Source organism: Triticum aestivum, chromosome 7A (genome assembly GCF_018294505.1).
Source record: "Triticum aestivum cultivar Chinese Spring chromosome 7A, IWGSC CS RefSeq v2.1, whole genome shotgun sequence".
Taxonomy (NCBI): domain Eukaryota; kingdom Viridiplantae; phylum Streptophyta; class Magnoliopsida; order Poales; family Poaceae; genus Triticum; species Triticum aestivum.
The window spans coordinates 195,327,845-195,340,389 of NC_057812.1; positions in this window are offsets into that span (position 1 = coordinate 195,327,845).

Consider the following 12,545-nt stretch of genomic DNA (forward strand, 5'->3'; position numbering starts at 1 on the left):
TTGAGGGTGGCGGGCATCGCATAGCCTGGGCGCGTCGGCTGGAGGCTTACGTCAAAGTCGTCCGCAAGCTTCTTGACGATAGTGAACTTGTCGAGGAAACCGACGAGGACCTCGTCGAACAAGGAGACGAAGTTGTCGTCCAAGCGGCCCCTCGCCCTGGCGGCGTCAAGCAATACTACCTGGAGACGTTCCTCGGTGCCGGGCCGTAGGCCGGCGTCGTGGACCATCTGACACAGCTGACTGATGCTCGCGCTCATCGCCTCCATGGGTCTAGCATAGCTTCTAGTCAACTGATCTTGCGATTCGAGTGATCACTCAGCCCTTGGTTAGCGTGCGTAGGTGTGTAGGATTTCGTACTACTCCTCGGCCCTCTACTGCACCTGCCTTTGGCTGTATGATAGGTGGACCAGCCACTCCCTGGGGCCACGTCTCATTCACCCAAAGGCAGTTGCCGTAAGTCAATGAAGCCGCGTCCCCCTCCGTGTCGGTGCAGTATAGTCATCTCACCGGACCTCTAGTTGGGGCCAAACAAGAGAAGTTTGATGTTTACTGGTTTATTGGTCCCCTTTGCATTTTGCGCCAAGTTTTGACCTTTGATTTAACTAATAAAATGTTAATGCATGTAAACAAAAATTTTGTGTAAGTCACCTTACGAAAACCAAATAATCCCAAAATACTTAGGCACGGTGCATTAACTCCCTCCTTGTTTCTTATTTCGTGACATATCAACCAATGAGAGATGTGGGTCATGCATGCTTTCAATGACTTGAGACTACCAAATATGACATGCAGTGTTTAGTTCATTGCATGTAATCCTATTAGTACTCTAGTTAGGAGTAGCAAAAAAATATTAAGTTCTCTCGCCGATAGGAATAAAACACCATGTATTTATTTACAGGGGAGTAGTACATTTTTGGTGACATGCATTACTAGATATTACTAGTCAAATACTAAAATCCAGATGGACGTGGTAGTACTCCTAAATCCAAACGGTGGTGCTACTAGTACTAGTAGTAGTACTACCAATGTAGGAGTAGTAGTAGGAGTACTAGCACTGTACTATCCGTTGGTCAAATTATTACGTGTTGCTCCTCACAGTGAAGTGACAAGACCCTGCGCCGGAGAAGACACATGAGTATAGGCGCCGTGTTCGGCATACCATAGTCAGCCTCACCGTCTGCAGTCACTATCATCATGGCTGTAGAGCTAGCCTGCTTACAACTAGCCCTGTTCGACATAATTTCCCATGCGTAGATGCCCGTGCATTGCACGGAACACCAAGATTGGGGGTGGACGTCTCCGGCAGCGGCCATCGCGCTAGATTTTTCCACGGCCTTCTACTCCTAGATGTGTACACGTGTGCTGGTGTGTGTTGTGTGCTGGGTGTGCGCGAGTGCGTCCTTCTGTGCATGCCGCCGCGCAGTGGTGAATTGTGCGCGAGTGCATCCTTTGCATGCAAGAAGTTTGTCCTCAATGCGCCCTCAATTTACTAGCGTGCGGGGTGCTACCCCGAGTGGATTCAACTTTGTTTACTTCACCACGTGTCAGATGGGCCTCTAGTTTACTTATTTTCACCCACTGCCACATGGGCCAGCACACGAAGATACAGAACACGAGCTGACAAGGCAGCATGTGGATTGGTTGATCGGTCAACTAAACAATATACGGAGCTATACGCTGACACAGTGAGCGTATAATCCGTCGGTATAGAGAGTTCGAGTGAGAGGGGAGGCCCGTGAGAGATAGCAGAGAGAGAGAAAGAGCTACTCCCTCTGTTCGATAATGTAGTTCCAACATTTTTTGAAGTCAAACTTTTGAAACTTTGACCAAGTTTATAAAGAAATTACTTATATCTACAATACCAAAGATAAATGATAGTATGAAGTAAGTACATGTTGTGATGAATCTAATGATCATTCCAGATGTAAATGTTTTTCTCCACATATACCTGGTGAACCGTTTCTGAGGTTTGACTTTTCAAAACATCCATATGCTTATGGACGTGACAGAGTCCCTAACAAGAGAGAGAGAGAGAGAGGGAGAGTGAAAAAAGTGTGTGTGCGTGTGTGAAAGAGACATGGACAACACACGATAAAAGTAGAGAAAAAGTGTGTGTGTCTTATGCAAAAATATCACACATGCATCTTCGACAACAGAGGCAAGGTCAGGAGATAGTGTGTGGTTGTTTGGAACCGAGAGAGCAAGACCCCTAGCACGTGGCCAAGAGGGGTCTGACAAACAAGGAAGAGAGGTCGAGAGAGACGTACGGAGAAAATGCAGACGTGGGGAGGAGAGAGTGTATGTTTGTCATAGAGAGATCCCCTGTAGATCGTGATGGGACTACATGGGTGGGAGATCGAGTGACAAGGTGTATGCGTGATAGAAGATGCCCCGAGAGATATCGAGATAGACGTATGGATGGAAGGAGACAATACGTGTGTTCATGTTGGCTAGTAAGAGATAATCATACTTAGGAGGGGGGAGTGCTTGCGCCTATGATGGATTGAGGGATTATGGTACTTAGGGGGGTGCGTGTCACATGGAGAGAGAACAAGGGCGGAGAGTGTTCGATGGGTCTACATGTATAGCGCGAGCGAGACATGTGTATGTGTGAACCAGGGAGATATAAGGCCAGTTTGGCTTGCGTCCTGAGCATCTTTTGCCTGGCCTGGGGTTGTGGCTGGATTTCATGCACGCTTGTTTGGTTGCTATCCTGTGAAAAAGAAAGCCCGCCTGGCCTGGGTTCCCTTGCACTTTAATTAGCCTGGCTGAACTCCAGACACTGCAAGTAGCCTGGCCCAGGCGACCGATTTCGAACACCTGGTCGTGCCTGGTCGTGTGGCCACGAGGCTAACAGCAACATGGATGGATATTAGCATTAAATAATTGATGCATGGATTGATTGATGGGACGTTGATGCTTTGCCTGGCCCAAGAATGAACCAAACGCTTCAGCACCACACAAGCCTGGCCAGGCAAAAATATTTTACATCTCACGCCCACACCAGGCAGTACCGGCCATCAAGGCATGAGGGTCAGGTCACAAACCAAACTGATCAATAAAGTTTGAGAGAGATTGAGGAGCCCCGATAAGGCTGAGTGGTGCGTCAGATAGCTGAGAGGGGGAAAGAGATATTCCATCCGCTCGATAATGCAGTGCGTGTAAATTTTTTAGAAGTCAAACTTTGAAAACTTTGATTAGGTTTACGCAAATGTTATTTATATCTACAATACCAAAGATACATCATACAAAACTACATCTCATGGTGAATCTAATGGCATATGTTTGCCGTACTAGATGTAATTCTTTTTCTCCACGTACATGGTCAGACTTTGTGATGTTTGAATTTTCAATAAATCTATATGCTATGGACCGAAGAGAGTGCCTCAGTCGAGACAGATCAAGTGCGTGTGAAGGAGAATGAGTAAGTGTGCAAAAAGAGTATGTGTGTGAAATAGAAAGTGACAACAAACGATAAATTAGAGAGAGTTTGTGTGTTTTCATTTCTTATGCGAACATACCACGCATGCATCTCCGAGATGGAAAAGCGAGGCGAGGAGATACATGAAGATAGCTAGTGTGTGATTGTTTGCAACGGAGAGAGACACCCCTATAGCACATGTCCAATAGAGGTGTGGCCAACAAGGAACAAAGGTCGAGAGGGACACATGGATGGCATGGACGCATGAGGAGGGAGAGAGGGTGTGTTTGTGATAGAGAGATCCCATCGAGATCGTGAGGGGACTATATGGGTGGGAGATCGAGGGAGTGCGTGCGCGATAGAAAGATGCCCCGAGAGAAATCGAGATAGACCATGCACATGTTTGTGATGGAGACTAAGATTAGCTAGTCATATACATATAGGGGGGACTGTGTGTGCCTACAATTGAGTGAGAGACCATCATACTTGGCTAGCAGGGCGTGAGATTGTGTGTGTGCGCGTGTAAGATGGAGAGAGAACAAGGGGGAGAGATAGAGTTTTAGATGGGCCTATCGAGTGCGAGTGAGATATGCATGTGTATGTGTGACCCAAGTGGATGGAGAGTTTGAGAGAGGGGGGAAGAGCTCCGAGACGACATAGTGGTGCGTGAGAGAGTTACAGGCAAAGAGCCAAGGAATCTGTGTGCGTACGATGAGTGCACCCAAGATATCTAGCTTGGACTAGCTAGAGTATCATACATAGTGTGCGAGAGAGACCTATAGATGGTGTATATATGCATGCGAACTAGAAAGACCCCCCCCCCCACACACACACACACAGAGAGAGAGAGATGGAGAGAAAGGGAGAGGGGCGAACAAGGTTTTTGTGTCGGATGCATGCGACAGAATTGAAGATTGTCGAAGAGAGAGAGGGAGAGAACAGGAGTCCGGGAGAGGGGGAGGTCACGTTTTATGCATCAAAGACTGATATAAACCATATTTCGATATAAACTTGCATTCAAATATTTAAATTGGAGAACATGTTGTCTGCAATCCACACATGAATGGATATATGCGTATATCAAACAAGTTCATTAATTTGACTTTCAACATGTTCATGGAGTACCATAATACTGTACAACATGCTACTCGTTTGAGGTGTTCAATTTTGGATTTAGTTCACTATTTTGACATACTGAACGAGCTATTTCATTGAATTGAGATATTTCATTTTGGGTTTGATTCGCGTTTTTGAGTGGGTCAACTATTTGTCATATAGTAAATCGCTAGCAACGAGCATGTAAAAACACATTACTCCTGAGCATCATCTCTCCATCTAAAAAAGAAGTGGCAAGCTAATATTTCAAAATTTGATCCGAATCGACTTGGTAAGGTAGACGTGGATGCTCGTTCTCCCAAAATTTGAACGAACCGTTAAACATCCTCTCTGCTCGGTGGAATTCGCTCGAGCAAATAAATGGGAGATGCGAAATTACCGTCCTATGTGGGACACGCATCAATTGGCCCGTTGTACATTGAGGGTAGGTTCGTAACTTCATCCAAGCGCGCCTTCTCCTCGGCCGAAATGACATGTGCCGAATAATTCATAAACCATGGTCGGTAAAACACGCTCTCCTCGCCCAAAATAGCTCGCGCCCACTATTTCAAAACACGCTCTCCTCGCCCGAAATCGCTCGCGCCCACTATAGTTCAAAACACGCCCTCCTCGCCCGAAATCACTCCCGCCCAGAGAAGCAAAGTTACTCTACTATCCCCGACCCTCAGTACACAGACCCAAGCCGAGAAGCCTATAGGCAAGGGTAGAACTGTAACTCCCCCTCACATTTCAGACAAATGCGTCCGTAAGACATGGTTCCACTCCCCTCCCAATTTCCCCTGCCCGCCCCCATTCATACCTCGTGGGCGCCAAATCACCTTCTCCCCGGGAAGCTCCCTTCTCCTGAGCCGTGAAACCTCAGCCCCACCTCCATGGCGCCCCCCACTGCACCAATTTCACAGCCGCCCTCCTCCCTAATGCCGGAGACGCTGTCCATTTGCCGTCGTGCACTAGGTCGTGTGCCTCTTACTCCGTGCCGCTGGTGCTACCTCGACGACGGCCGCGTGAACCGTACCGGAGCTAATTCACCCCCGCCGTTGTTCACGGCGCCGGAGCGGCTCCAACTTTGGATCCGTCCAGAGTCCTGGCGCTGCTTCGGCGTAGCCGTCGACCATCGCGACATCGCTCTTTCCCTACCGCCGGTCGCCGCCGCAACCGCGCCGGCCTCACCGACTCGGCAGCTGGACCTGCCTACTTCACCATGCCGCCAGATAGGTCGCACCCTCATCTCAAATCACTTTATTTAGGCGTCAGCTGTCTGAATTTTTATTCTGGTCCAATCGATTTGCAATGGGAAGCAGCACCCCTCGAGGCGGCGGAGCTCCTAGGCTGTCGGTTGGCTGGTGTCTAACGTAAGGGTGCGGGGCCGCAAAGTTCGCCGCGGAAGCAGCGCTTAGATGGCTATCTTTTAGAGTTGCGTGGGTTGAAGGTACTTCCGCCGCCGGATCTGGATGACGGGGAGTCTGTGTGGATTGGCCCGGGGGCGGTGCAACCACGACAGTGCGGTGGGGCGGGGAGCGGGGTTTTGGCCGGGGCCACAGACGGCGGAGGCAGGCTGCTCTGACGTTGGTCGCTGGCTCTTCGGGGAAGATTCCAAACAGTGTCAGCCAAGAGGCACAAGACGGCCAGCCATCCGGCGTAGATCGAACAGTACCAAAATAAAATAAAATCATGTGACCCCAATTTAGTCTTCAGTCAACAGACATGTGACCACTCTCGTACCTTGCTGTTGATCTCTTAGTGTATCTCTTCAGATCAAAGAGATATGTCATCCTTAACATTATGCGTTATCTGCATCTTCAGACACACCGTCTTCTGACTCACCACAGCTGCTCCAACAAGGGAAGCATACACCAGAAGGGAGCTATAGTCCCCACTCAACAATTCCCCGCATCGAATGCGCGTGCCCGACATGCACAGCCACAACAACTGCAGGGCCATCGACAAGTTAGTACATGATGCTCACTCCTATGGATGGCAGCCAGATAGGTTGTACCATCATCTTACTTGTGTGCAACATTTATGGCTTTGTTATTCATCTAAGCATGGAAAATAGATCATCACATTTCACTGTATATTCATGCTGATCTTTTACGGGTCTTGTTCAGGAGTTAACGTTGTTCCATAGTTCAGCTAAGATACTTGTTCTTTAGGTAACACTGTTCCATAGTTATCATCCATCAGCCAATGCTATCCCACAGGCTGGTGATTATAGTATTATACCACTTCTAGTATTTCCTATGTTGTTCTTTAATACTTTTGTGTGCCATCTAGTTAATCTCGAGTACAAACGATACATATTCTGTAGCTTTCATCTGTGTTCTCCCTTTAGTTTATGAGACCTGTTGCTGCTAGTTAACCCTAGTCCTACTATTTATGTCATCTCCTACAGGCACTCATTACATAAATCTAACTACTAGTTGTCTTCCATGCATGTCAGATATAATTGCACACACTGATATATCCACAAGAACCTCACGGAGCAATGTAAAGGCCAATAAACTTGATGTCAATGATACCCAATATGATGGAACATGTAAAGGCAGTTCTTCAGAAGACTTACAGAAAGATGATGAATCCTCTTCACCACACAAGGTCCTTGCTCTAACTTGGCCTGTGATATGGGTACAACATGCATATAATGTCCTGGAGTGTATCTACTCTGTTGCAATGACATGTGCTTAGCATGCTGATCATGCATGTAAATATATCATGCCTTCCTGTTTTTTAGTACCTATTCCATTCATGATAACATGTTTTCAAATTTAAGTACTGTCATTCTACTCTATCGCAATGCCATCTACTTAATTTGGACGTCATGCTTCTGAATATCTTATGCATTGTTATTCATCAGTATGTACTTCATCTGTCTACCATACCATGTTTTTTTACATTGAAGTGATGTTCTAGTGCTCTGTTGCAATGCCATCTTATTTTCTCAATCATACACGTGTATGTTGCCTTAGCTATTTCTGTATGTATTCCGCTAGCATACAGTTTTACATTCAACTAGTGTTTTTTTTGCTGTGTTGTCTTGTCGTATCCCTAGCTCTTACACCATACTCCCTCCGTCCGGATTACATATTGCCGAAATGGATAAAAAGGATGTATCTAGAACTGAAATACGCCTAGACCCATCCATTTTTTCCGGATGGAGGGAATACATGTCAATATGTCATGCCTTTCTATTCTTCAGTACCTATTCCATCTCTCTGCTGCCGCATGTTTTATAATTAAAGCACCATTCTTCTATACAAGGCATGCAAGGGGAAGACGACTATGTTAGAATCTGAAGGGTTACAAACAAGGCCTTTGCAAAAGATCCAAACGCCAGGAGATAATAAACCAACTCCAGTTTTTAATGATACTGCTCCAGCACAGAGAAACCCAACTCCTACTGATAGTAAGCAGATTCCAGTGGCCAAAGAACTAGTCCGCTCCAGTCCAGCACAAATATGTCAACTCAATTCTAAGAAGCGTGTGCATATCCTTGCATCATGAAATTTTATAGCATGCTGATCATATTTTCTACATGTTTCTTACCCATCTCTCTTTTAGAAAATAAGCTTAACAGATAGAAGATTTTCTGCAATGGTATCGTTTATGAGGAAAGATTCTTGCAGGAATTCTCTGTGCTCCAATGTAGATGTAAGTACATGTTGTATATCACTATATTTTTATATCAGCATGTATTTTGTTAATCAGCGTGAATCCAAATGCGCCCTCAATTTACTAGCGTGCGGGGTGCTACCCCGAGTGGTAGTTTTGCAACTCCAGTTTTATCTGATCTAAATTTAGTTGTAGAAAAATGTATGATTAAATGCCACAATGTTGATTTTTGCAAGGAAAACTGCCTGGTAGTTTTGCATCCTGAGCTGCATGAGTGTACTATCTCATATCAGTGGGTTTGAATACTTTGGTTCTGCAGTGGGTTTTTCAGTGTTTTTTACTGTGTTGTCCTGTCGTATCCCTGGCTCTTACATCATACTCCCTCCGTGCGGATTAAATGTCGCAGAAATGGATAAAACTGGATGTATCTAGAACTGAAATACGCCTAGACCCATCCATTTATTTCCGGATGGAGTGAATACATGTCAATATGCCATGCCTTTCTATTCTTCAGTACCTATTCCATCTCTGTTGTAGCATGTTTTATAACTGAATCACCATTCTTCTATATAAGGCATGCAAGGGGAAGATGGCTATGTTAGAATCTGAACGGTTACAAACCAGGTCTTTGCAAAAGATCCAAACGCCGGGAGATAATAAACCAACTCCATTTTTCATAGATACTGCTCCAGCACAGAGAAACCCAACTCCCACTGATAATAAGCAGATTCCAGTGGCCAAAGAACTAGTCCGCTCCAGTCCAGCAAAAGAATGTCAACTCCATTCTAAGAAGCGTGTGCATATCCTTGCATCATGAAATTTTATAGCATTCTGATCATATTTTCTACATGTTTCTTACCCGTCTCTCTTTTAGAAAATAAGGTTAAACGATACAAGACTTCCTCCATTGGGATTGTATTCGAGGAAAATATCTTGCGAGAATTCTCTGTGCTCCAGTGCTGATGTAAGTACCTGTTGTATATCACTATATTTTTACATCAGCATGTATTTTGTTAATCAGCCTGAATCTAACCTTTATCTGATCTAAAATTAGTTGTAGCAAAATGTTAAAGGTGCCAATGTTGATTTTTGTAAGGAAAACTGCCTGGTAGTTTTGCGTACCGAGCTGCATGAATGTGCTATCTCATATCACCCAAATTACTGAATTGTAGTGCTTCTTTGGTTGCCCATTCATTCATTGTGTCAATGTTGCTTTTGTATTACCTTACCTGGCTGATGATAGCTGTGCCATATTGTGTTAATTTGGTGTAGGCTAGTTGCCCAAACGTTCGTTGTGTCAATGTTGCTTTCCTATTATCTGACTTGGTCAATGATAGCAATGCTAGTGTGTTAATTTTGTGCAGGCTGCTGAAGATAAGAAGACAAACTCTGAAAACAGCAAGGCAACCCCATTGTTTCTTTCCAGTAAATCTAGGCCAGGTAATATGGCAATAACTCATGATTAATCTGTTTGGTTCCCGTCCTAATTTATGTTATGATGCAGTGGTCAAGACACTCTCCACTATCAATAAGACAAGCCTGTCAATCGCCATCTGAATCTGTTCAGTATCCTCTATCTCGAATGTGACGGAATAAATGTATGTTTGTGAACCAATTAATGGTTGGAGCAATGATGGAAATGGTGGATGAATCAGAGGTGCAGAGTCGTGCGACACAACAACTGATCAATGTTTTCAGAGACAGTGTGGCAAAGCAGCAAGAACTTGCCCACATGCTTATGGGCGTCATCTGTGCTAAGGTTGCAGATTGTGACGTTGTAGATGGTTAGGTTCTGCTCATTTATTTGCACTGGCATCAATCTTTGATTGCCCAGTGGATGTAATTTCCTATGATATATTCTGGATGTGCAACGTTATTCCCTGTATGTCGTACCTTTGCTCGTCATAATGGGCTCAAATTATCTAATTTGGCCTAAAGACATGAACAAACTTTAGTGGGCCCATTAAGTTAATGGGCCGTTACTAGGCCGAAAGTTAATGGTCGGCCCTCTTACCTCCCAGGTCGTTAACATGCCGACATCGAAGCGGGCAACAGGTGGCCCCAATTTATTTCATGGGCCGTTAACATGTCGTTACTAAGTTTGGGCTACATATAGCCCAACTATACTGTAGGCCTTTAGCAGGCCGAAAGAGACATCGAGCTTGTATTGGACCATGAAGAGCATGGGCCGCTAAGAGGCCGAAAGTCAGGTCATATTGTAAACGGCCCAACTGTGTTGTGGGCCTTTAGCAGGCCGAAAGAGAAACCGGGCTGGTATTGGACCATGAAGGGCATGCGCCGTTAAGAGGCCAAAACTAAGGTCCGACTACAAATGGCCCAACTCATTTATTGTCCGTTAACATGCCGAAAGGAACACAGGGCCGGGAATTGGCCCAACACTTAAATGGGTCGCTAAAAAGCCAAAACTCAAGTCCGACTACAATGGGCCCAACTGATTTATGGGTCGTCAACAGGCTGAAAGTGACACCGGGCCAGAAATTGGCCCAACACTTAAATGAGCCGCTAAAAGGCCGAAACTCAGGTCCGACTACAAATGGCCCATCAGATTTATGGGCCGTCAACAGGCTAAAAGACACACCGGGCCGGAAATTAGCCCAACATTTAAATGGGTCGCTAAAAGGCCGAAAGATGTACATCCTGAAAATTGGCCCATCCATTAAATGGGCCGTTAACAGGCCCAAATCTCATCGGGCCGATATTGAGCCCAAATATATAGCGGGCTGTTAACGGGCTCGAACTGACGATGGGCTGCAATGGTGTCAAATCTTTAACGGGCCGAATTGGCACATCTCATATGGGCCGTGGGCTTAAATGGACCTAACACAAGTAGGCCTTATATGGGCCGACCTGCTAATTTTTACTGGGCCGGCCTTTTTCACCGGAATGGGCCACTGTTGGGCCGTGCCACGTGTCGACCTATCATAGGCGCCTCATGTCCAATGAGTGGATGACATCTGTCCCAACAATGAGCCGACACGTGTTTCCTCTAGCCAATGATGATTTTACACGTGGAAAATCCCCATTGGTCGGTGCTGTTAACGGGTTATCGGATCCAAAACCCGACCCGATAGCTTAACGGCGTTCCGTTACGGTGGATGCCACATGTCGGTCACCCTTGACGAAAGCACTTCTGTGACACGTGATTTATCGTCATGGAAGTGGACACTTCCGTGATGATAATTTTGGTAATGTCATGGAACACTTCTACGACAGCACAAGTATGACTATCTTGATTCTGTCATAAATTTGTCATGGATGTACATGCATGACAAAAAAAGCGACCTACTATGACAAAAACGTATCATCACGGAAGTGTATTTTTTTGTAGTGCAACCGTCTGGTCTCTCGATCCCCCCTTCACTAATTTTGGTGAGAAGAGAGGAGGGATGAAAGGGTGGAGGGGTGGGAGATGAGGTCGCCGATTCTGTTGGTTGTGGGGGCGAGGGTGGAGAGAGGAGAGTGAGCGACGCTGGTGAAGTCTATGGATCTAGAGAGGGAGGGGAACAAGAGACTGAGTGGTGCGAAGAGGGAGTGAATAGAGTGCGGTTGTTCGGGAGAGGACAACAAGTCGTATAGAAGGGGTATAATGGGAATATCATAAAAATAAAGCTTTATTTATACCTGTACACTATATATATTTAGAATAACATAAAATGTTTTCTCAATAAATTACTTAAAAATATCGAAGAAATTACGGATGACCGACTATCATTACATAAAGGGGGAATCCGTTCTTTGCTCGTGGAAAAATGTAACATAGTTTTTTATGGGCAATATACCACATTACCCTAAATAGTAGATATTCGTGAGAATAACCATCAACATGTGATTTAGAGGTGAGCCTAAAATTACTAAAATTGGGATGCCACTCAATTTACTAGAAACTACTCATTTCTTAGATTTGTCCAATGAATATATATTTTCCAAACCACCATCATAAAAAATATATTCTAATCTTTGTTTATATTAGAATACCTTTGTAGGTCATAAAAACTGATGGATTTGATTGTGCTTCGGAGATGTCGACTGACAAAGACCCTGATGTAACGATGATGGAGGGGGCTAAGAATTCAACGAGTTTTACACAACCAAAAGAGGTGCACTCAAAATAAAGCAAACCGGCTAGAATTACGATAAATGTTTATGGCAACATTTATTTCCAACTGGTATTCCGATGAGTAAGTTTAATGATGTTCACATAACTCAAGAAAAATATTTCAAAAGCCCCTAGCAATGCACGGGCATTGTACTAGTGTCATTAGAATATAACATGTTTGACATATCAGTGCAGTATGTGGCATGATTTCTTGCTTGGGTAGGTAATTCCTTGCTTGCACTGCCTTTTCCAGCAGAGATTGCAACGGGAGAAAAATAAATA